The following is a 26,265-nucleotide window of genomic DNA, read 5'->3' on the forward strand; positions in this document are numbered from 1 at the left end:
ATTTCACAGATTGCGAAAGATGTTCTGCGTGATTGTAAAAATTTGTTGTGGTCAGCAGTGTGTAGTGATTTTTGAACAGGGATGCATTTTCCTGTAGGCTACAACTAACTTCCACCCCCTCCTCTTCACCTCCATCCTGGCTTGTGAATTGTTTCCAGTTTCAAATACTTAATCATGGGAATTTCTGGTGTTTTATATTCTGGGTAGAATTCAGAGATTGCAAACTTTCTGTGATCCACTTCATTGCAGCAAGATTCTTTCCAGAAACATTATACTATGTGTTGCTGTTTTGTGACTGGGACATGTGGTAAATCTACTTCAAGAATGACTCAGTGCCAGATTTCTATGTTGTCATGCATATAGAGCAAAATAAGAAACATCTGTCCCTTTTTTTTGCATTCATTGAAAAGAAATGTTATAAGTACAAACTATACTAGGTAGTACAAGGTGATGCACAAGTTAAATAAAAAGAGCCACTTGGAGGCATATTCTGGAGTTTATTAAAATAAAGGCAAATCACAAAACATTATTTACTACTAATAAATATTGATGTTTAATATTCTGCATCTCTTTAGGAGTCACCACTATTTGTCTTGTGACCATGACCTGTGTCTATGCAGAATGTTTTTATCAGCTTTCAGGATCTGAAATCAGTTGCAATTTTTCACCTTTGTTGAAGCTTGCTGCTGTATTTTTAAATAGTAACTCCAATTCCATGTTTTAGAAATTATTTTTTCTTTCAAAATGTTTTATTGCTGTGTTGTTCTTTGGACCCTTCTTTGGCACTGTATCTGTTCAGAGGGACACATCCTTTCTTCTGTTCACATTTTTCATGCCGAGCAGCTTCAGTGTAACTGTATGGAAAACTGTTCCTGGCCCTGAAAGCTAAAATTGGAAATATACTACTTGTAGTTTAGTGTAAAGAAAACCCAATTAATTTTGCTTTAAGAACTGCAGGCAGAATGAACAGCTTCATAGATGTTGCCCGATACAAATTTTTCTATAAGCTCACAGGCAGTCCTCTCAATAAAGACAACAAAATTACTGTCATATTTATCATGCTGGGGTGTTTCACCTCCATGGGATAAACTTGGCAGTGTTCTTGCTCTGAGTACTTGGAAAGCAGCCCTATACATCTCAGTTTGCAGCATTCCAGTAGATTAGGAAAAAGCTATCTCTCTTTTTTCACCCTTCATATTTCATATAGTGATGGTGCTTTCCCTGAGTGCTTGTTACAGTTATTTTTTTGGAAAACAACATGCATTTTTCTGTACAATGTTGGCTGATAACACAACAAGACTATACCAGTGCTCTTCTTTTAGATTAACAAATCCCAGTCTAAACAAGATTGAGAGAGTAAGGGTTGAGTGAAATGTTTTAGTTCAGAATCCCTTCGTGAACCTAGGCAGAAATTTAATATGCTTTAGAAAAAAGGGTTTATCACAGCAAATTATTTCTATTGGGGGAAGACAGGTAATAGTTTTAGAAGCCTCTGTATCACCTTAAAAATATCATAAAATATAACTAAAGATTTATATAATCTTTAAAACTAAATATTACTTTGGTTCCAAATGCTTTGCAAATTTGACCACAAATATTTCATCTTCCTCAATGAAATGATTTCTTTTGGTTTACTGAAAACTTAGAAAAATAACTATAATTTGTTTTAGCAGAACTGTAACCACCCAGATATTCACTCACATGTGTCGCCCCTTGGCGTCATATTTAGAGCCCTGTCAAAATTACAGGAAGGAATATAATAACAAATATTGTTTAAATATTTTTTCACTTGTGTTTCTAACTTTGCCTGGGCAGCAGGATTTGTCCTGTCTGGTACTTGTTCCCATGTGACTTCTTGTGATACTGCCTTTGTGTGTGCATCAGTAACTTAAATGTTGGGCAGAGTGCTACGGACTTCTGTTAAGACCAAAAAAGTAATATTATTGAAAAAGTATTAGTCAGATGCAATAGATAATTTTCTTGGAATCTCTACTTTATATTTGCCCTGCTGTTCTTCTAATACCTCCTCAGGTGCTCTTGGTTGTGCATGGAGACATGCGTTTCCCAAGCATTCACTTCCTTTGCTCTAATGGCAATTTTAGTTGGTGATCATGACAAATTGAAATCGAGCAGTTGTGGCAGTTTAGTGAAGATTCAACAAGACAGGAATGTCAAGAGTGCACTAGCTTGTTTTTAGGAGTGCTATCAATGCTCTCTTTATCCTGTGGGAACAGTTGTGCCTTTGTTTTGGTGGTGCTGTTTTTTGGAAGATGCGTGAATAAGAGACCATTGATACTTTTCCCCCCACAAAATCTCATGTGTGTTCTTTGCCTGGCATGTCACTCTCTGAAGTGCAAAATTACTGTGTCACTTTGATTTTTACATATTTGAAGACCTAAAAATGGGGGAGGAGCAGTGAGTACCAACTCTGCAGGTACTACTGGATTATTTTATCCCGAGACTCATAGAAGGAGGTGATTTCCTGGCCCAACCATGGAGCATCACTGCCGGGATCCCAAGCCTCTCACAGCTAGACCTGTGTTGGTGAAGGATGAGGTAATTTCCAGATGAAGGGTGGACAGTGCTGCAAGAGTTTCAGTGGCAGGACAGCTGGTGGTGGAAATGGTCTCCTCATAGGTGGTTGCCACAGTTGTGCTCCGTAGATGGCTGAGGTAGGTCCCACAGAGGGAAGGAGAAGGGAAGGTGGAGGAAAATCACATTGTACATTACTGACCGTTCGCTCTGTGTGACAATGGTTTTTTCATTCAGTTCTCCCTTTGGCTGTAACAGCACAGACTTTGCGTGACAGATGGCTTATTGTTTCTCTCCTGTAAGCTACTAAAATATTTCTGAGCAGGAACTTACAGTGTTCCTTTGGGAAAGGCATTTGCAAGATCTGGGTGCTGTCTCAAGGGACCCAAGATCTAACTCATGTAGACCACAGGCAGGAAAAAAGTGGTGGGGCTTAATGTGTAGCATTCAAAAATACATTGGCTGCTTGCACTCAATCCTCTTTAGTTTAGGATTCAGAAAACATAATGACTTCAAGATATTGACAACATAAATATATAAAAATATAATTTTTTGGTGTTAAAATGTTAGTAGAAAGGAATGGAAAAAGTACTGAAAATATAATCTTCCTGTAGAAAAAATCAGTTTAATTTTACAGGCCGTATAACTACATATTGAGAAGAATCACAGCATTTTTAGAAACATCCATAAAGAACTTTATGCTTTTGTAGGCAGTAAAGAATGTAAGCAAACTTAATAAATTATTTTCTAGTAGTTATTATAAAAAGTGTGTCTAAGTATATAATAGTTGTGAAAATAAAAACAAAATATACAAAATATTTCAGCTTAGATACTGGTCAAGGTGTGGTCTGTAGCCACAGCAGCAAGTAGGTGGCTGGACCTCTGGCCCTGTATTTTAGTGCTAGAGGCCCTAAAATACAGAGCCAGAGAAGGCACATAAGGAATGCTTATTTAAAATCAGGGAAATATGTGGAAATTTCCTGTGGAAATTTCTTTCAGAATTCTCTATACCCTAAAGACAAAAGCCTGTCCCTGGCTGTTTCCACTTCAGCATAATATTTTTATAGATGTGGTATCACTTTAAAGGCCATCCTGTGGCTTTAATTCGTCACATGAAAGCTGACTAATCTTTATGTATATTTGTGGATATTTTAGCAAGCACAAAATAACATTATGCTTAATAACAACTTATTCCTTTATTTGTTTTGTTTAAAGATGTCATGAATCTTGAAGGCCAGGTTTGATTAACATTAAATCTGCTTGTGGTTCTCATGAATATCCAGTATCTTACAGAATCATGGAAGAAAGTACTGGAAGAATAACCAAGTGCAGACTTGCAGAAGTAACAAACCTAAAATTTTTACCTTAAAACAAAAAGAAAATGTGTTATACCAAAACATGCAAAAGTATGTTATACATAAAAATACAGAAACAGCTTTCACACCTGACCCTGTAAGAAGAAAAAAGGGTACAATTAAAAAAACCCGAAAAGCATCACCAGAAAAAGAAAACTTTTGAACAGGCTGGTGTGAGGTGCTGAACAAGTGCTGAACTGGAGCCCTAAGTGTTTAGAGCTGGATCATGTAAAGGGCTACAGACAACAGGCACTTGTTTCCTCTCAGGCATCATGTGATTGTTCTCAAACTTTCCACAGCAGTGAGATTCTGCCTCCATTGAAGTTAGTGAGGCTTTATACTGGCTCACCTGGGACCAGGCTCACATTCTCATGTTCTGATTGAAGTAATGCTGAATTAATTAAAAATCACGTTCTCAGTGATGTTCTGGCTCAGTGTTAGACCTTTGAGTGATGCAATACCTTTTATGTTCTCCTGTGAAGAGCCATTACCTGATAAACCTTGTGATTTGTTTTGGGATATTTTTGTTATGGTTTTTTTTTTTCTTTAATGATTCCTGTGTCAACTTCCCCAGATTTTAATGAAATAAGGAGCTCCCTTGGTGACCAAATTCTTGTTAAGGGTTTAAATGTGTTCAGGAAAGGGAGGAGGATTTGCATTCAGCAAACGATCTCAAGCTCACAAGCTCTTATTTTATTCCTTTTACTTGGAGCTTCATAACAAGGATGATTTATTTGCAAATGAATTACTTTAATAATAAGTTTTGAGTTACACAGAATATAGACAATCTTGACCCCCATCTCTGCAGCTGTAAAAGTAACAGCTTGGGTGTGGTTGCCTGGTGGCTGGCCAGGATGATCAGTTCAAGGGGGTGGATAAAATAACATTTACACTTACAGTAACTGTTTAAAAATGTAATTTGAGTTCTGCCAAATCCTTCCAGTCCATTTTGGAAATCCAGCTTGTTAAGGTTGCCAACACTCAATTCTTCTCACCTTAGTTTTTTGCAAGTTGTCTCCTTCTGCCAGATGCATTTTGCTGCAGTGCTGTCACTACAGAGCACGAGGTTCCCCCCCAGCCCTGCTCTGTGGATGGCTGTGGTGGGACACTCCTTGCTGTCAGCCTGCCCAAGCCAGCAGTGACTGAGCCTGGCCCCTGAGACTCAGCATGGAGGGAGGACACACTCCCAGAGGAAGTGTTCCACTTACAGCAACTCTGTTTGTGTCTGCTGCAGTAAATGCTCCCAAGCCAAGTAAGGTCAGGATTCATTGGATCCTTGAGAAGGCATGTGATGGAGAAGATGGAGCCTTGGAGGCTGGAACTTGTCCATCTGAGTTGGAATCTCAGAAGTGTTCCCAGGCAGAGTGGGCAATGGGAATCAGGCACCATGTCTAGCAACAGCCCAGAATGAGGTCTTGAACACTTTGCAGACTCACAGCTTCTTAAAAAGGGGCAAGTGTTGTCTGAAATAGCCAGAACGCTCCAAATGTGCTTACTTTCCCAGAGTTCCTGCTAAGGCAGCACTTGTTTGAGGACACAGGGTGATCCTGCACCATGCCTGGCACAGGCTGCCACACAGCTTTGCTGTGTCTGGTGCTTACAGCTCTCACCTGCCTCATCACACTGCTGAGCACTTGTGAAGGGCCACAGCACTCCAGAACAAAAAGTGGAAGGCAGCATTTATGGATAGGAATAGCAATCACTTCCAGTGGCATACTGTGAGCTGTGCTTACACATGTAATTGATGGATTATAGGGATTTTTAGTAAAGAGCCCAAGCAGGGTGGTTCTTGGTCTGCTGCTGCAAAGAAAATAGTTTTGGAGAGTTTGCAGTCTCTGCTGTTTGATGGCCCATGCTCACAGCATGCCCACCCAACCCAGCTTTTGGGACTACTCACAGAGTTCTTGCTAACACCAACCTACTGCATGACAGCATCCATAACTAATGCAGAATGGTTCACAGATCTTAAGACCTTAGGGTCCACTGGCTGCCCCATCTTTATTATACCATCATATTTCATCCACTTTGGGTAAAATAAGTCTTTTTCAAATCAGCATCTAGTGTTGAATATGAGAGAGATGTAGAATAACCTCTTCAGTGACTTGCTCACATGACAAATTATTGCATTCACTTGTTAACCTTTCTGCCTTGAATTTGGCCAAGTTTTCAGGTTAAAAAGATGTTGTGCTTTTTTCAGATTAAAGAGCACTCTTAGTACCTGTTCTTAGTGAAGGTATACACATGTCCACATGGTCATCAAGTGAGCCTTGCTTTGTGTCTGGATCCTGCAGTGATAAGAGTTGTGATCTTCTTTTGCCCACTACCTTCTCTTATCCAACACATTTGGAATTGTTTCCTGATTTCAAACAAGTCTGAAAGAATGTAGAAATCTCAAAGAAGAGACTTCTTGCAGGCTTGATGAAAAATTGGCCTGAGCAGAGGAGAGAGACTCAGAGAAGGGAGACCTCAACTGCCACACACTATGGGCAGCACATGGCTGTGGGAAGGTATTTACAGGGCACCTGTGGCACGCTTCAGTGGAGTCAGAAGAGACACCAAACTGGGGAGAGTTTTCCTCAAGTTTTGTTTACATCAAACCCCTTTACACCAAATATTGATATGAATTTATGGATCAGGAATTTTGCAGTTCATAGAACATTTTCTCTTTTTTAAATAATTTTTTTTTTCACTTTATTAAGCTTTTCAGTAAATTACATTCTCTTCTGCTCTCAAGTCCTGTGTCTTCTTGCCTTTCCCTTTTACCCTCTCAAGATTTTTCAAAACCTAAATTACCAGAATGTATGTAGAAAACTGCTACTGATTTTAACAATGTCTCATTCATAGCCTTTCTTCAAAGCTTTCCAGCTTTTCTTGCTGTAGATTTGAAAGGTGAATGTTGCTTATCTGTCATGAACCCCAGCTAGACCTTGTAGCTGATGATTTCCAGTGTGGTGTCTACCCAGTTCTGCAGACAGAGGCTGTTTCTGAAAGCATGGCTATCCCTGGCTCTGGACACAGTCTCTAGAATAATGTCAGGATTTTTCCAGATCACTCTATTCAGCCACTGTGATAGTCTCAGAACAGCAAGAAGCCCTCAGTCAAATTAGTTTTAAATTATAATTATTTTTTCTTTACTTCTACTGTAGAAAAATGCCATAGTACTTCTTTTCAACAGTGCCCAAAAAGACCCTGAAATAGAAAAGAAATGAACAAACAATATTGTATCACACATGAGAGGTAAAAATTACATCACTGATGAGCCGCTTCTAAGACAGCACCAAGGACAATATAAGTATTTTTTGGAATAAATCTGTTTACTTTTCATAACACACTGAGTTACTTTGCAACAGTGGAAAACATGGTGGCTTGCCTGAGGTCCTACACACATGGTGTCAGATGGTCATCAGTGTCTCTAAAGCCATTGCATACAGACTTTATGAATATATAACTTCACATTAATTTTATTTTCAATTATATTTTCCTTACCAGTAGAATATTCTTTAAAAGTTTAGGTTCAATGAAAGCCATTTGATATTCCTTTATGAATTTCCTTTAAAAGTTTTGAAACTCTGCATTTTCTATAGGAAACTGGGATGTTGGCTTTTAAAGGAAAGTCATTGTAAAAATCTTCAACACCTTTAAATAAGGTGGGGATATTTCTTTTCCTCTCCACAAGCTTCTATTAAAAATTTCACCAAATTAAAGTGATTCAAACACTGAAATTTCCATTCAGTATCAGCACAGAATTTATAGAATCATGCAGCCAAAAATCTGGAAGACATTAACATAAACTGTACCCCAATCTTCAGCATTTATAAGTCAAATTAATCAGGAGGAAACAAGAGCCTGTGAAATTGTTTAGACATTCAAATAAGTGAAAATTAATTACGAGGAAAGTTTTCTATCTCTCTAAACAAATTCAAGATATGCTTAAGGTATCAATTGAAGCAAGCATCTAGGAGTACATTGTTTTAATTACGAGATGGCAGTCTCAAATGCTACTTTTGAATCCAGTCCAATGTTTTCAGTGTACACAGACTGTTTCCAAAACACTTTTAAATATTAGAGCTTCAGCTCTGGTTTTAAGTACTGCAGTTTGATGAGCTGTTCTGGTCTGGGGCTAGTAAACAAGTCTAGAACTTGCTGGATTTCTCCCAGCAGAAAAATCGTCATCCGCTTACTTTTAATGTTGTCTGGATTTGTCAAGTTTGTCCTGCAATTTTTTCTCTGGGATAACATGCAATGCATTCATCTCCTGGGAATATGGGAAGATTTTCAGTTGTAATAATAACATTCAAGTGAGGTTTTAGTGAAAAATCCTCCTTGTGTCTATAAAAGAGGTCAACTTCCCTGAAGCTAAATTTTCACAGCAATCTGCAAAGTTTTTGATATATCACTCCTGTTGAATTTTAATAGGGACAGAGTGCTTAGATTTGTAAAGATGTTTGATTTACATCCAGACCATGGGTCTGGTTTTTTCAGCTTCCCAATATACAACAGATGTATAGGTAAGAGCAAACTAGTTTATGTGTGGATACAGGACATTTGTGATTATGTTACTCATGGAATTAACTGGTCAAAAAAGATGTTTTCATCCAGCCACAACATTCTTCTGGTTGTTAAGAAGATATTCAGACATGCGAACAAAAAATCACTCCATGCTGTGCTTAGGCAGAAAAAAATTTGTGCAGATCAGAGACACGGAGATACTTTTCAGTTTTTGTTGGTTTGTTTGTTTTCATAATTTTAAAACTTCTTTTTGTTCCTCTGCTCTTCATCAACCCAACACATTCTAACACAACAAACTTAAATAACACTCACAAAACCCCTGCTGTTATTAACACTGCCCTGGGCAAACACTATACTAGGCAAAATGTCTGTTGGTTTGAGAAGCATTTCTCCAACCTTGCAGAGAATTTTGTGCCTGAAGAGCTTCTCAGGCATGGACAACACTATGGATAGTGTCTGTAGCATGGCAGGCACCTTGTTGCTTCTTTATCCATGAACACATTTAGACAAAAGCCTAAGACACTTGCTGTCTGAGCTACCAGATGCCTTTTTGTAGGAAGGAGATGCTGGTCTCTTCTGCTTTTCTAGGCACGTTTAAAAATACTTGGAGACTGCACAGTATCTGTGCTCTTACTGCATTTGGTGCAGCTATTAATGGTCAAGGCTGGGCTGTTTGAACTCAGGCTTGCTTTTTCCCCTGAAGATATTATGATGGCGAGTGTGTCACTCCATCAAAAAGTAGATGGGTTTTGAAATGAATGCACAAAAAACTCAGACCAGAAGGGCTCAGCGTCAGAAATCTGGAGGTGGTACCACAGGAAGATGGAGAAGGAGGCAGGGCATTATCCAAGCTGCTAGGAGAGTTGAGAAATGGAGCTGAGTCACAAGCTTCTGACCAGGCTGATGCCAAGTTTCATAGACATTCTTTCCCATGAGGCAAAGTCTCCCTGGCTGGATGGGGAGCCTTGCTGGCTGGACGGGAGAAGACATTTCTGATTAGGCTTACCCTGTCTGACAGGATCACTACTGTGCAGACTGCTTGTAGCTGTAACAAAGTCCTTTCATCCCACAGAGGGGATGTAAGATCTGGTCTCTGGTGGGCTGGGTTTCTTTACTTGCTATGCTGTGTAAAAAGTCAGAAAGACTTCCCTTTTGCACAGCAGTACTGCCAGCCTGGTTGTTACATGACACTTTTTAAGAGCTATTTAAAATCTCAGCTGACTGAAATGTGGGGTGGAAAGCCTGTTTTGTATTTTGTCACACAAAATATTATGTTTATTCTTCACTAGATTTAAAAAAAAAATCTAACTCTTTGTTTTAATGTGGGCTGAGTCTAAAAGGGGAGTTCTTTAAGTTTCCAAATTTATAGAGTGTTCTTCCTGAGCGGTTAACTGTTCTCACATTTGTAAAAAGGAGGGAAGAGAAAACTGAAAAAGAGGTTTTGAAAATAGCCCTGGACATTAATGGTTGTTTGCTGATTTTTTTCCTTGGTCTAATTCTCATAAAAGTTTCTCAAATCCCAATATTGTGCTACTCTCTCCTTAATGTCTACTATGAAAATAAGTTCAATATTGGGAACATTTGTATGGAGTTGGTCTGTTTTTATTATAAGGCATCTTTGTATCATAAAGCTCTGGACCAGGTCTTTACCTGCATCTTTAAATATGAAGGGACAGAAACTCAGCTGGCCTATATTGGCTTAGTTCCATGGAATTTACTGCTCTGAACAAGTCAAAGATTTCACCCTTTGCAATAAGATTCCTCTTGATGAGATTTATTTGCTTTTGGTTGTGTAAATAATCCTTGAAATACAAAAGAAAAAAGTTGTATTGATTCAGCCTTGCCTAACTCATGGAAGAAGTCATATGCAAGAAAAATTGCAGAACTGCAGCTCCAGCTGCAGCAGTCTGCAAGTGGCAGGACAGCACCACGCTGGAGGCTCTCTGCCTGGGTTTGCCCACGTGCTGGGATGGCTGTGAGCTAACTTAAACCCCTGCACACACAGGTAACTGAACCTTAGCTTCAGCCAGTGTGTGTAATTAAATATAGCCCCCTCCTCTGTGCAGCCTCCCAGGAGCCCACAGGCAGGTTCCCGTGGCAAATCCACAGGCACTGGCCCTGCCTGGCTCCTGGACCCTGGCAGAGCTGCTGCCACCAGCCAGGCATGGTGAGGACAGAGCCAGTGACAGCTGCAGCAGGGGAGATACCCAGACCCTGGTGCAGCAGCAGCATCACTGCTCACATGGTCCCAAAGGCAGGGCAGCCCACCCTAACCACCGCTGCTGGAAAAGCCTACTGATTTATTTATGTGTTTATATCAACCAGCCATGGATTATTAGCTAAAATAACAGGAGGACCTGCCTTTCAGGTTGATGGCAGCCACATTTGCCATCTTGTTACAGCTGGAGCTTGATTTTGACTCCTGCTTTACTGTTCCTTGAGGTGATAGCCACATTTTAAGATTAGATGAAGACACCAAAAGCTGAGGACAGAAACCACACACTTCTAAATACTCAGCCTGCCATTTACCTGTACCATCAAGCTCCTCCTTCCTTCAGAAACTCCCCCCTAACTTTCCCATGCCATTACCCACACAGAAACGGGTTCTCCTCTTTACAGGATACTTTCTTTTAGGGCCTGATAATTTTACTGGCTTCTGGAGCATTTTTTTGGTCCTTTCTATCTTTCTTTTAAAACTGTCCCAGCTGAGTTGCAGTAGCAAGGAGAGTCCCAGCAGAGAGCTGCACTCTGCTGAGGCTCTCAGGTCTCTGCTGAGCAGTTGGAGGGTAAGTAAGCATGACATTCTGAAGTGAACAAATTATTAACCTTCAAAAAAGGAGTTTAGAAAACATGAAAAAACATTATTTGAGGTGTCTGGAAGCCTACTGTGAGAGTCTGCGAAAGGGATGAGGTGGTGGTTGTAGAGGTTGTTACTGCATGAGCTAAACCAAGAAAGTAGGAAGCTTCCATCAGTTGCTTTGTGGTAGAATAGTCAGACTGAGTTTCCACTTCATCCTGTCCTTTCTAGTAAAGAATTAAAATGTGCACCATTTAAAGTGATAGTTCTGGCCAAAAACACAAGCAAAGTCTACGTAAGCAAGTGCTGGAGAAGTGCTGCCGCTTTTCAGCTTGGTGCAACTGTTTTTCCATGCGTGGGCATAACCACTGTCAGCAGGAGCAGTACATCCTGCTGGATGGGAAAAAATACAGGGCAGAAATCCAGCCTGGAGTCTGAAAAATAAAACTAGTTTAGGAATAAACAGTACCTGTCAGGCTCAATGACACAGTCATTCTGCTGCTTGCTATGGCACTTTTCTGGTGCTCATTGCAAGTAATTCATACTCAAAAGGAACTCTGCATAGGCTGGGAATTCTAGCCAGCAGCCAAGATCTCCTGCTCACCATATAATTGTGGTAATTCCCAAGATAAGGAAGTTTTGCTTTTCATAGCTATGCACTGAATACAGAATCAGTCTTGTTTAAGGTTGGTGGGAACAGTTCTATGAACCAAGAGGTCAGGAAATGAAATGCCCTGGCATGGCACAAGCAGCAAAGTCTCCTTTGCAGTACAGCAGCAGCAGGGGGATGAAACCCATGGATCCCAGGGGAAAAGTCCCCAGTGAGGGCTAGGCCATGCCAGGAGTCATGCTGGGAGAGGGGATGTCTGAGTGACACCTGTAGGAGGCACTGGCCTGTATCCAATTCCACCTCACCATTACTGTATTTACCATCTCTCTCTGGTGCATGTGGTGGTGCCTTCTTCTGTTGTACTTGAAGTGTGGGCTATCTCCTCCACTCACTCTAAATACAGCAGCATCACTGCATTTTTCTCATTGTCTATATGGAAATTGTACTGCCATATTTTATTTCCTCCTCTATAAGGAGGAAGGTGGGAAGATTTTTTTTTTTAAGAAATAAAACATTTCAAAAAGAAAGGCTTACCTAAAAAACCCCATATATTTTTCTTTCTTGGGCTCTAATTTATCTCAAAGCTGCTCAAGCTTCCTTGCTCCTTCAGAGCCTAGGTCTTGCTCTCTAGGATGGGGAAGCACCTCTGGTACAACTTTTCACAAGGATTTCCAATGATATTTGCTTTCTGCTAGCCCACCAAATGCAAAAACTTGTAAAATTAAGAAAGCCAAAAGAATGAGGTCAGGACAGTAGTCATGAGAATGCCTGAGAACACAGCCTCTGACTGCTGCCTTCTGTACCAGGCAGCACTCAGACAACCTTTCCTTGATATTGCACTCCTGAGACCAGCAGATGCCATGTAAATCTCTGTAAACCCCCACACCATATTGCATATGGCAGTGCTTAGCACTCAAGTGCTCCTTACCTTGTTTCTTGGTATTTTTAAATTGATACATTGTTTTTCGCATTTTGTTGCTGTGCTTGTTTTTGAAAACCAACCAGATGTGGAATCTGTTTGCAGCTGACAGAACTAATTAAATGAAAAAACTGTGTTTTATTCCTTTGATTACCAAGCTCTTTCAGATGAAGCCATGTCATCTTAAAAGATCTTTTGGTTATCTACTGATAACCAAATAAGATATTTTAAATGAAGGACTTCATAAAAGGTCTCGAGAGAGGCTCTTTAGTTTTCCTTTCAAATAATCCTGGAGAGTTCCCCACGGAAGTCTCCTATTTTGACGTAAATTTCCTGGAGAACAAGGCACACGTGCAAGCTCCAGATCAGTCATTTCTCTCACACATGCATGTGCAAACACCCAGTTGCACAGGGAGCTTGCAGACAAAACCAGACTGTTGTGATAGCAGGTTATGACAACACAGATTTTGGTGATGGAACTTTTCAGTTCTGATTCTCGTGTGAAATCATCCCTGATTTTGGGAACTAGCTAAATTGCTTACTTATTTAAGGGACTTCGGCAAAGAACTCACAATGACAACATTAATTAAGATAATTTACTGCCTTTTTCTGCAGAACAAATGGATTCAGTGGATTTTTATTTCAGCCTCATCTCTTTTAAAGTCTGATCAAACAGTTTGGGAATGCTGAGTTCCACATATGAAATGTTGCTTATGACCAATTAGAAGTACATAATGCTGTCTCTGTTCTGATTTTGGGTGAACTCTGTATTAAGCCAAGTACAGACTTGTAGGTCTCTGAATGTCCTGGTGCCAGCACAAATCAACTTGTATCTTTCTCATATTCTCCATGATCATGGAAACATCAACAAAGCTTATGAAATAGCTTACAAAATACTTTCACCAGCACTGTTATGAGAGGCACTCTGCTGAAGATGCAGCTTCAGGGTCCTTACATTAACCTGGCTTCTTTTTCTTCTCCACCCCAGGGTAAGTTCTACTGCTAAGAATGTTGTTTATAGCTGAGCTATGCCTACACCAGGGCTAATTAGTGCACAAGAGCTCTCCATAGTGGTCCATATAGCCAGATACCCCATATTCAGAAATGGGCAGTAATAAAAATCAGGGGAAGAGATAAATGAAATTTTGCAGAGTGCCTGAAGGCACCTTTAAGAACCTTTACAGGTTTGGAAATTGTGAACCATAATTTGAATATAAGCTACTATGTTTAGAATAGATACAAGAATAATGCTCTGTAGCTCTGATTAGTTTAGGTTTTGATCAAGATGTACTTTGGACCTTTAGCAAAGGTTGAAAATGTATTTTCTTTTGTTGGTTTTAAGCCTGCTGCTTGATAACCTGATTAACTACCTGTTTCTTCTGTATCAAGGAAAAGGGAATGATCATTCCCTGTTTATTTTCTCTGTGTATTTAATGATTTGATAGATCTTCATTGCATGTCCTGTGTTGTCTTGATCTTCTGCAGTTCTATTATTGCATTCAGGGAAAAAAAAATATCTGAATGTATCCACAGATGGATGCAGTGAGAAAACATTTTCTTCTTTAAATCATTTCTGATATTTCATACAGTGTCTCCAGAGCAGCATGTTGACATTTTCCCAGTAATACTGACATCTGCTTTCTGCATGGTAATGGCTATTTCAGAGCCTACTACAGGTACAGTTAGAGCAATTTTCCCATAGTACACTACTTTTAATGTACCAATCCAGTTTTAACATGAAACTCTAATGCCTATTCTAGTTCTGAAAAAAAAGCATAAGTCAGCAATAAGGCATGGCTTTTTTTCTTAGTTCTAATTGTCAATATATCATAACTCTGATTATCCATTTTGAGTCAGCTACTTCAAGCTACAGCTTATCTCCTAGGACACACACAAACAATTTGGTGTTCAGAATTCAGTTTAAATATGTCACATCTGTCATTTTGCTGTAGTATTATTAGAACTGTGTGAACATTTATAAGACTTCCATGCCTATTCTTGGGGGTTTTTTCATGATTTTTTCCCCTGTCTTTTTTTGGTAAATTTTCTGCCAACAATTTAATAAATGGTTTGAGAAGCTCATGATCTACAGTAGATAGCTGTTGATTTGCAGGCTGTTGCAACTTCCTGAGCAAAGATAGGATTTAAATCTGTGCTGTGTTAATTATGCAAACTATACAATCAAACTGCACATTGGCTCTTAATTAAGAACTGGCTGAAGCACAATAGATTCCTAATTGTAAAATATACATTGCTAATTTAATTGTTTAATGCAGCTGCTAACCACAAAAGAAACATGGAGTTTAAGCTCTCTCCTGACAAAGAAGCATGTACCTGAGGGAAATGCTGCCCTTAGAATGGGACTATTCGAGTGATTTTAAAAGGGAATCTCTTAGGATATGGCTATGTTGCTGAACCATGCGTACCTTCAAAGGTAAATGCGTGGGTTTGGGTGGAGGGGGGAAAGAGATCAGTTTGTCACTATTGGCAAAATTAAATTCCTTTCTCTCCAGCCTTCCCTCACCTTGCTCATTCTTGTTACCATTTCTCTCAATGGTTTGAGCCCTAAATATAGAGGGGTTGGGATAACTATACACAGGTTCTGCCTATGTGTAGTTCTGCATAGAAAAAGGGTCACTAATCTGAGGACTGAAATAGTTAGCTGTGTCACTGAGGCTGTGTACTGCACACTTCATTGCTGGCAGGTTGGGCTCTGTGTACCACTAACCCTGCATGTGTGAGAACTCACTAGGCTTTGTCTCAAAAATTACTGAGATGACCTTGCAAGTAGCCAATTAATTCTATTTAAATACTTGCTAATGGCCAGAGAACAAGCACAGTGCAAACTAAAGCTAAATCTTCAAGTGCTGTTTTGCCAATAATTAGACTCAGGGCCTGCAAGCAATGGCCTGCTATTACAGTTTGCCTGAAAGCCCTGACACTTTTCCCCTGACAAAAGTGGTATTGAATGCAGGGCTGTGATGAGGGAGCTGCAGTTGCATTCATTGACAGTATGCCTGAGGGTAAGAGACCTGCATATACAAGGTGTAGAAAATACTTAATTTACTTGTTAAATCAGTTCCCTCTGCTGTTTCCCATTAGCAAAAGTCTTTACCAGCTGTGACTGTAGATCCTGCTAAGGCTTCATGGAAACAGTTTCTTTTTGCTCCTGTTTTTGCAGGTTGGATCTTAGTTCTTTGTGTTGCAGAAATTTTGAGTAGAGATTTCTGAATGAGAGAAAGAAAGAGCTGCTTTTTCCTGGGCTGCCTGGGTGAGCAGAGCTGAACTGAGCCACTCAGGTGACAGCAACGTGCTCTTCTTTTAGATGTCCAAACAACCCAGTGGTGCTTTGCCTGTCAGTGTCTAAAACCTGTCTGGAAGTAATAAGTAAAGAATTTTATATCTGCCTGTGAAAGGAGGTGTGTGTCTGTAGCTCTGGTTCGATATGGTTCTGTATGTAGCACATACTAAAGGGCTTTGTTGGTGGACAGGTTAAGTGTTTTCCTGCAACAAGTTTCTTATTTGTAGCAGAAGATTTTCTTTCTTTTTCTATTCTGTCTCTTACCATATGTTTGCACTTTGCTTGCACGCTGTGGTTGCTTACGGTCAATACAGATGTACTACAGCTTTAATTATGTATATAATCTAAGTGCTTAGACTGTGAAGAGCTTTCATAAAAATATGATCCTATCCTGACAGAAAAACTAAAGATCTGTAAATTCTCAAATGGCACATAATTTCTAGTGTTTTTTCACTCTACACTTATGTAACTACTTGATTTGTAATATTACAAAAATGTAACCAAAAATTTAGTTCTTATCCTTCAAAATTATTTGAGCAAAGCCAAACAATTGAAATGGATTACAAGGCAAATTTGCTCAGGCATTGCTGCTAGGTTTTCAAACCATTGGACAAGAGCCCTCATTTCTAGGACCTTTTCATTGTTCCACTATGGACAGGCAAAGCTGTATGCAGCCTTTTTTATTCTCTAGAACTAGATGATCTGGGAGGAAGTCTGAAAAGCAAAAAATTATGCAGATGACAGTATTTTACCTCTGAGTGTCTTAGTCTGGTTCAGCAGTTGTTGTTCCAAGAATAAAGATTCCCTTGTCTTCATGTGGCTTAGCTCACTGTAGAGGTAAGAGTTGTCTTTTAAGCTTAAATTTAGCCATGGATCCAAGCTATTCCAAATGGTGTTTGCAATGTTGGAATCACTGTTCTTTCATAGCTTCATCCATGGCTTGTGCTTCAGAATGATAATGCATCACCACTGTGTCCTCATCCTCTTAGTATCAGTTAAATAACCATGAGGCCTATGGAAAAGCTAGTTATGATTGCTTTTCCCCCCTAAGCAGAGAAAAAAAGTAATACAGGGAGTAGCTTTACCCCAAAAGCAATGCACTATCCCTGTGATTGATTGTTTACTAACAACTGTAATGTAGGTCATTGGGAATTAGGGCTGCTTCCTTCCAAAAAGATGGTGGGTGGGATCAAAAGCCCAGCTGAGGTAGATCTACACCAGTGCACACAGAGGGCAGCGCACAGAAGGAGCAGGAAAACTAATACAGTTACCATCACAGAGACATTAGGGGAAGGCTCCTCCAAGTGGAATGCTGCAATGGATAGCTAGAAACACTTCAGAAGGGGCAGGTAAAGAAGGGGAGATGATGGGGTAGTGTAGGGGGATAGAACATAGGTAAATAAAGGCAGTATAGAAGGTAATCTTACCCCCTAAAGAGTTGCAGCTGAGCCAATCATTAAGGATTAGGAGCAGGCCTGATGTTAACAGGCCACAGCTGTAGCAAATAAGAAGAGTGTTATAAAAGAGTGGATTGGTTGTGTGAGGGGAACTGGAGTCAGTTGGCTGCTGTGAGGATGACTTAGTGCCTGGAGGAGCTGCCTACAATAAACATCAGGGAGGTACAAAACTCTCTCAATGTAGAACTCTTGCAATGTAATGACAACAGGGTAGCCCTATAAGTTAGGGAGAGGTAGCCCTCTCCAGTTAGGGAGAGTTGCTTGTCTAGAGCTTAATGATGGTGAGGATAGAGTTGAGTGTTTATGGGTTAGAATCAGAAGGCAACAAGGCAGGTATCCTGGTGGGAGTCTGTGTGGCAAAGAGGTAGCTGAAATATTTCACAAGCAGCTGGGAGAAGTCTCCCAGTCACCGGCCCCTGGGAGGGACTTCAGCTGACCAGAAGTCTGCTGGAAATACAACACAGCAGAGGACACAGCCTAGGAAGGTTCCTGGAGTGTGTGGCTGACAACTCCTGACACAGCTGGTGAAGGAGCCAGCTAGGGGGGGTACTCACTGGACTTGATGTTTGTGAATAGTGAAGAACTTGTAGTGTTTGGAGGCCTCTTGAGCACAGCAATAACAAAATGATAGAGTTTTGATCCACAGAGAAGCAAGAAGGGCCTCAGCAGAAATTCTGTCCTGGACTTCTAGAGGGCAGACTTTGGCCTGTTTAGGAGACTGGTTGAGAGAAGAGGGGATCAAGTGTCCCTTCAGTCAGTTCACAGATGACCCAAAGTTGAGCAGGTGTGCTGATCTGCTGGGAGGGCAGGAAGGCTCTGCAGAGGGAACTGGACAGGCTGGATCAATGAGGACAATTTTATGAGGTTCGAAAACGTCAAGTGCTGCATCCTGCCCTTGGGTCCCAACAACCCCAGGCAGTACTACAGGCTGGGGCAGAGTGGGTGGAAAGGTGAGCAGCTGAGAAGCGCCTGGGAGTGCTGATTGACAGCAGCTGAAGATGAGCCAGCTGTGCCCAGTTTGCTTGTGCTGCTCCATTCCCTCTGAGCAGGGCTGCTCCTCTCTGGGGGAGGTGATTGGGTTGTTATGAATGAACAGGAGATAAAGGAGATGCAAGCTGTGCAGGAAATGCAGTGACAATAAATAAATGCAAAGGGTGCTCCAGAAGAGGGAGGAGGGGATATTGAGGAAGAGAAGAAATGGGTATGTCTCAAGAGAAGGAGGAGGCAGGGTGGGATGGCCAAGTCCTGTGGAGAGTCCCAGATGTCCCACGTAGCCTTCTCCTATAGCACATCGGCTGCAGCTGTGGGGTCATTCCAGGAATGGTCCTGGTAGGCTCCAGAGGAAGTCAGACAGCTGTGCTCTGCCCTTGAGATGAGCATCATGACATGATTGAACAACCACAAGGAGGAGAGCAGTAACCAGCAAGCATGGCAGATTTCTCAGGGCTCCTGTTGTTGACAGGTCTAGCTAAGGCATGAGGGAATACACTATTATTCCAGGAAGCTTTAATGATTTTAGCAGTTGGCTTGCAAGGAACCTGGAATGTTTTTATTTTTCTTCATTGTAATAACAGGTTTCCTGGGGTGTCATAAATACATTATATTCACTTTACTATGATGCTTTAGATTTGATTTGATCATTCTTTTTTTTTACAGCAGTTCAATCTCTTGCAATTACAAATATAACTTTTTTCTTCAACCATGAAGAGATTTTTTTTGTGTAATTTATGTGTAATTTTATAGAAGGGCCTGAAAGCCAGACTACTAAGTCTGCTCCATTTCCTGTAAGAGAGGTTTCTTGCTTTGGTGGAACTAACTGCCATGGTTTCCAATGTGGTTGAGAGAGGTAGAGAAGGATGCATGTCAATGTCTGTATGTCTCATATACATATGACTATATGTAAAATGTGGTTTTCTGCATACATGATAATAGGACATGTCTATAATGACGTATATTTGGGGTATGGGTATAATTTCTGTTCTCATTCATATGATTTGGTGACAGGTAGTATGCGTTTATAATAGATAAATTAAAATATCTGCTGTACCATACAGGCCCAGCCTACACTTGGTGGTGTGGCTGGACTGGTGGTTTCTAGGCAACTTGTGCAAGTGTTCCAAGATTGGCTCTGAAATCCAGGGATATTCAAGGAAATTCACAATGGTACGTCATTCTTACTGCTAGCATTTTTAGTTCTCAAATAAACCTCAGCAGAATGTTCCTTGAACATCAAGAAAAAAGGGTTTTTAGGTTGTTTTTGTTTTGGCTTTTTTTTTTTTTTCTTGCTCACAAACACTGGCACAGGGTGCTTAGAGATGTGGATCTCCATCTTTGGAGATGCTCAAAAGTCATCTGTACATGGTCATGGGCAGCTAGCCCCATGTGGCTCTGCTTGAGCAGGAGGGTTCCAGAGGCCCCTTTCAACCTCAAGTATTCTGTGGTTCTGCTCCACATTGGAGCTATTTTGTCTGTTCATGTCCAGCAAGATTTTAAAAATGCCCCCTTCATTTTAAGCCCATCTATCTTTCCCTTAAGAAGAAATAACTAAAGGAATGAATTTTTTTTCTAGGAAGACATGAAGTCTCAAGATACTTCAATCTGGTGTATCTTCTCTGCTTCTGCTGCCCAGATTTAATTCACTCAGAACTAGTGGCAGGCCTTCTAACATGAGGATTATTCATGTGGAAGTTCCTGCTGCTTTCTGTCTAGCAGAGATGTGCCAGGCAATTCCTAGGGCTTGGTGTAATCTTTTTTTCTACTAACTTCTTATTTAATTTAGCAAAGCATGCCCTGTATTTGATCTAGCTCAGCCATCCACTTGGATGGCTCACACAGTTGAGTTGTCTGAATTGGAAAGGAATGAAAAGCACCCAGCTGACGTTGGCACCGCTCAGTGAAAAGGGAAGAGCTCCACAGTGTCAGGAAAACAATCCATCTAGTGCTTTTCATCTTGATCTGCCAACAGTTTGCATGGTTATATTGCCTGCTCCTTAGAACCTGTGATCCTCACACTCTTATCCCAACTGTTTCAATGCAGTTTTCCCCTTTGAGCTCATAAAGTTTGAGTTACAAACCAAGAAGTAATGTCCAAGTGTAAAGGAATTTTCTTGGTGTGCTAAGAGAACCAGTTTCCTTCTCATGCCAGTAGCAGGAGGCAACAAGGGATCTCTGTAGGAGAAAACAGGACTCCAAGACCATCCTATGCGTTGGAAGCCAAGCATCTTGTGGGATCTCTGGCAGTAGCCTGTGTCTCTCAGGTCCAGGTCCTTTGCTGTCAGGACCTGAGAGACACAGGCTACTGCCAGAGATCCCACAAGACAGGTGCTGTCACTCTTGCTTCCTTCTTGTCCCTCTGCTCAGCTGCATTTCCTCTGTCTTGAAAATGCCTCAGCACTGGGGCTTCTGCCACCCACTATGTGCATGACAAGGCAGATCCCTCTTTCCATGTGTGTACATTGCTTCTTGAGGTGTAAATAAGGATCAGCAGTGCAGTCCCATTGCAGACTGAGCAAAACATCTGCTTTCCCCAGACAGAAGGGCAAGTAAACAATGACAGGCAATATTTGCCATACAGCAGTCTTGTGCAGCCTGTGATTTGCAGGCCCTGATTGATTCGTAACACATAGGAAGAGGAAAGGAGACATGATGGCTAAAAAACACCCTGCCTTCTGGTCATAGCAATGGGAAAGTGGCTTTTCTCACTGGCAATGCTCAAGAGAAAGTATGCAACTTCAAAAAAATAATACTAGGATAGTGGCCTCTCTTCCCCCACAGTGGTAGATTACTCCTTGATTTCAAAATGACTGGAAAATACTGCTTTCAAGCATTCAGCCTGCTAGCAGGAATTGATCCTCTGGGAAATAGTTGATGTCAAGCATAAATAAGATTTGGAAACATACTGGCTAAGAGCTGATTGTGACCAGTGAATATAGGTAAGTGTGACTAGCTCATTTATGGTTTTAAATACTGTTTCATTAAAACAGATTTACTACTGTTCTTGAGCATGACAAAGCCCAAGACAGGTGGCTGGCTGTTACAGAGGAGCCATTCCTGGCTACTGTCAGAGGGGCTGCTTTTGGCAGTGCATGTAGAAATCACATTGTCTCTGTGTGGTATCTAGTCAGCTTATTTTTGAACAAGAGCACAACTCCTCTGGCAGGTCTGTAGTTGCAGTTACAAGGCTGGGGTGATCAGTGAGAGTTGGGCCTGGAAAGGGCTCTTTCCCCTGGGTCAACACTGCGGCTGCTCTGCAGCTGAAAAATGCAAGGCTAAATCCAAGTCAGATGGTACTGAGGGAGATTCTGGTTTCTGGGCTTTTTTCTGACCAAACCCCAAAATATTTCCGGTTTTTGGGAAACAAATTAAGAGGTTTTTGAGTGTCACCTTTACTGAATGGTGGAGCAGTTAAGGAATTGGTCCACTTCTTCTATCACTGCCTTGCCCAAGGTGGAGGCAGTCAGGAGGACCTCAACCTCTCCTTTTGAAGTTGTTCCACTTTGGATAAACAATTAACATTTACTAGAAGAGTGACTGTTGCTCAGGAAGTCTAACCTCTCACAAGAAGACCCACCAGGCTACTGATTCATCACACACGTGTGCTCTCTCTCAGTGAATAGTTAATGTTTTATTAAGGGTGGAACAGTTCCAAGGGGATGATTCAAATCTTATCCCTGGATCCAATACTTGGCTTTCAGCTAATATGCTTTTTGTTCCATTAGAAATGTCATTGCTTTTACACAACTCTTTCTTCTTCTTCTCATCTAAATGCCTGTCTTTGTTTCAGTTGATTTTTGTTTAGTTACTTGCTCAGACAGTGCCGTCTACTTTGCTCCTTGACCCTGAGAGAAGGAGATCTGTGCCTCCATTATATTTGAGATCAGCTGAGTCTGTGAAAGGGCCAAAGGTAGTTTTGTCTCTGCAACAAGCTGAGAAGGGCTAAAGTTTTCCCATCTCCACACTGTCCTCCAAGTCATTCGGAGCATGTTGCCCCTCACCTGCTCCACGTGCCCTTGATAAACTTGGCACTTCTCAGCAGCCTGTTTCAGAAATTAGCAAATGTGCAAGGGTGCATTCAGTCCTCGTCAGACTCATTTTCACCACCTTCTGCCTCTCTTAGGGTGGTTTTGAAGGAGGAAATACTAACTACAAGTGGTAACCAGCATGTGCAAGCAGTGGGGTCATGCTGCGTTGCTTTGCCAGCAGAGAAACACAGAGGGAAATCCCGAGCTGAGGACATATGCATCACCTTTATTCTGTGGCATATAGTCCCAGCCTGAACTTGAACCTAACTTGGGTTCACATGAAAAACATCTGCTTTCAGGACTGTGATGTGACATTTCAGCTCAGGATTTTGTGCTGAGCTTGTAGATACATTTCTCTGCCCGCATGGTGACATTAATGTGTGTGTTGTTGCACAACAGGTCCTGTTCTCAGGGGGGTGGAGGTGAATGGAGAAAGTGAAAGTAGGGGTGAAACAGCTGAAGGAGATGAGGTTGTTGTGTCTGCACTGGCTGTTGGCCTGATTGGTTGGATCAGTCACAACCCAGAGGAGAATTAATGACCACTTCATGGCTGATAAGAAGATCAGTGGCTAAGTGGCGCTTACAGGGCTGCTAACAAATTGCACTCCCAATGCAGCCATGAACATTATGCATTGACCTTTCCTTGGTTACTTCTGCCTTTTGGCCAACATGTCTCTTCTAGCTTCTCTCTCCTGAAGATGTCTCTTGTCTGCTTTACCCCCAAGTGGTGATAGGAGACCTGCATAAAACAATTGTAGAAACTCCCATGGTCACTGGCTGCTTGGCTAACCAAGCCCCAGCTGCTGCAAACCACAGGACTTGCACTGATATCCCAGAGGCATTAAACCATTCCATGTGGTACATACCATGTACACACATATGTGCATACCATGCCATGTACATAACCTTGTCCACAACAAAGCCTAGTGAAGGAGTTGTGATGTTAAGAATAAACAACACAAATCAAGACAACAGTTAACATATTGAGAGAACATGTCTGCTAGTTGTAAATTATAAATTCCAGTTGCCCACTTTGGGAAAGGAATGTGAGTGACACCAGCACCTACACTCAAATTTCAGATCAGTTGCACCACCTGCTTTGATTCAACTTGGTAAAAGGGTTTTCATGATATCTACTATTCTTCATGTGGAGCAAGTTGATTTTGTGAATCAAAACGTGTATAGTTTTGCAAATTGACCTCAACTCTAGATTTCTGGAATTTTTTAGAAGACAATCATTGTGTTCTTAAGATGTTTTCTCTGCTTACATTGATGTGTCCACCCCACACCTTGGCTGTCTGAATAAACTCCCTCTTACAGGAAAATCTGCAACGCCTTATCATGGTGTCCACTATTGCACATGGCTTTTTCTTACCCCAAATAGCATTTGAGCTAACTTGGGCAATGCAGAATGAATTTGGGTTATGCTATCCAAATCACTTTAGGCCACGTTTTGTCCTGGTAGGGAGAGAAAATTAATGATGTAATTACACTGAGATTTAGTGGCAGGTTAAAGGGCAGAATCTCACAGGAAACGCAGTAATGAGGAAAAGTCATTCCACTTTTGAAAACCATAGGCAATGTTCCCTCCTAAACTTGCCAGCTGCTCTTTGCCTTGTTTTCCAATGCTTTTATTAGTTGCTTTGTAAAGGTGCCAAAGACACTGAAGATCCCGGGAGCTTTTATTGCAAGGGTGGATTAAGACTCTCTTAGGTGTGGTGATTGTTCAAAGATTATGCTGTGAGAATGGCCAAGCAATGCCACCTTGGGACAGGGAAATTACAGCACAGTAGCACCAGCCAGGGAAAGATATCTTAGCTGCATCACCCTTGTTGGAGAGAAGCACGGACAAAGTGACCGAACTGAAACAAGCTCTGGTGATTTTTCTCATGTAAACCCCTGCTCTACTGCCTTGCTAGCCTTCGTTTGGTCTGTGCAAAACACAGCCCACCTGCAGGTTTGCACATCTGGTCCCTACCGCTGCTTGGCTGCCTTGGGAGTGCGCTGGGAGCAGCGAGCACAGGCTGTGTCCCGCCGCTGCTCTCACAGCATGCCTCTGTGTGTGATGCAGCTGGAGGTTTGGACGTGGAGTTGGAGTGCAGGTCCCTTTCCAGTGGTGGGGTTGGGCTGTTCAGCCTGCAGCTTCCAACTGATTTAACTCATGAAGTGTCACTGCCTCCGCCAGAACTCTGCTGCCTTTTGTGTCTGTACAGAGGCCTTGTCCTCTCTCTCCCCAATAATACTGTCTCCCTGTGGACCCTAACAGATCCAGGCAAACTGAAATGATAATGCTGCCATCAGGGCATCAAATCTCCATTTTTCGTTAGAGACTTAGAATATGGGTTTTCAAAAAAACCCCAAACAACAACATCCAGTGGCGAAGCTGATGTTGTTCATGCATAGGTCAAAGTCAAGCCTTCCCTTTCAATAACTGACATGCAATTAGTAAGATACAACTGTGACTCATTTGTACTCTTCTCTGAAGCTCTGTGTGCTGGGGGCTTACAAAGGAGGCTGCTCCACACCACCTCGCAGGAGTACAGTAGATCCATAATTTGCAGCTGCTTTCAGGAATCCTCCTAGTCTTTTATTAAATACAGAGTTTTCAAGTAATAGATATTTTAGGATTTTTCTGCAGAAAGATGAAAAAAATAGTCTTAATTTTCTTTCTACTCTTTCATGTTCTTTTCTTGTTTTCCAGATTTGAGCAGGTGCTGTGTTTTCTTTCCTGTTGTAACTGTCACACTTTAACTCTTATTTTATCTTTGTTAAAAGCTATATTTTTATGAGCTTGTGGAACATGTTCCACAAGTACTTTCCTTTTCCTTCTGGACATGTAGTAACTTGGTTTTAAATTATTATCCTCAGCATGCCAAGGTATTCTGAAGAGGATTTTAGCTATGTTTCATGACAGTAGTGAACAGGAAAATCAAAACACTGGGCTTGAAGCACATCAGACACTTCTTAGAGGAGAGGACTGTCACTTTATAGACTTTCCTCTCTGAAGAATGGTGCCACTGCCTTGAGTGCTCCAGCTCACCAAAGCTGCAGAGCAGATGGGAGAGCACTGTGGCAAATCCGATCCTTCCCCTCTCTACAAAGTTAATGTAAAGCAACTTCCTGCTCTTTTATAAAAGATTTTTCATTGGGATGTTTCAGTTTAGTATATTTTTTTCTCTCTGATATCTCGTCTAGAACAATTTGAGGTGCCATGGATTTCACAGTCAGCAATATTTCATCAATGGTTTACGTGTACCTACATTGTCATGAATGCAAGTTGCTGAGGTGGAGGTAGTTCTCCCTCTCAACATGCAGAGAGCAGCAGGGAGCAAAGCCTCTGGCCCTGGTTCAACCAAGGCACAGCTGAAGTTCGCCCAGCTGGAAGAGAGAAAGGATGACAGGGTTACTGCTGAGCCTCTCCCACGGGAAGGTGTATTCTCTGTTGTAGTAACACATGCCAGCAGTCCTGTTTGAGCAGCTCCGGGACCAAGTCCCCAGTGTGAAACCTCTTTTGTCAACTGCAGCCATGCTAACTGCAACATAGGCTGGAAAAGACCTGAGGAGAATCTTTTCTTTCTTAAAACAGGTTGTTACATACATCAAACTAGAACAAGTCTTCCCATGATCTGAGAGAGAGCGGTAAAAGGACCTAAAGCAGAAGGTTGGCTATATAAATTGCTATCCAGATAAGAGAGTCTGCTAAGATATTATTATGACTGACAAATGAGCCAAAAAGCAGATGCCTGCTGCTAAGGCTTTGGGTT

At 41.3% G+C, this 26,265-nt stretch overlaps 1 long non-coding RNA gene across 1 annotated transcript in view; it reads left to right on the forward strand.

Moving 5' to 3' along the window:
• The first annotated feature begins 2,311 nt into the window (after window positions 1-2,311).
• LOC141729175 (uncharacterized) overlaps window positions 2,312-26,265 on the forward strand; it is a 37,921-nt gene continuing 13,967 nt past the window's right edge. Inside the window, exon 1 of the long non-coding RNA XR_012580471.1 lies at window positions 2,312-2,672. This is a non-coding gene — a long non-coding RNA (uncharacterized LOC141729175). The remainder of the gene's footprint in view (window positions 2,673-26,265) is intronic.

Source organism: Zonotrichia albicollis, chromosome 5 (genome assembly GCF_047830755.1).
Source record: "Zonotrichia albicollis isolate bZonAlb1 chromosome 5, bZonAlb1.hap1, whole genome shotgun sequence".
NCBI classification, from domain to species: domain Eukaryota; kingdom Metazoa; phylum Chordata; class Aves; order Passeriformes; family Passerellidae; genus Zonotrichia; species Zonotrichia albicollis.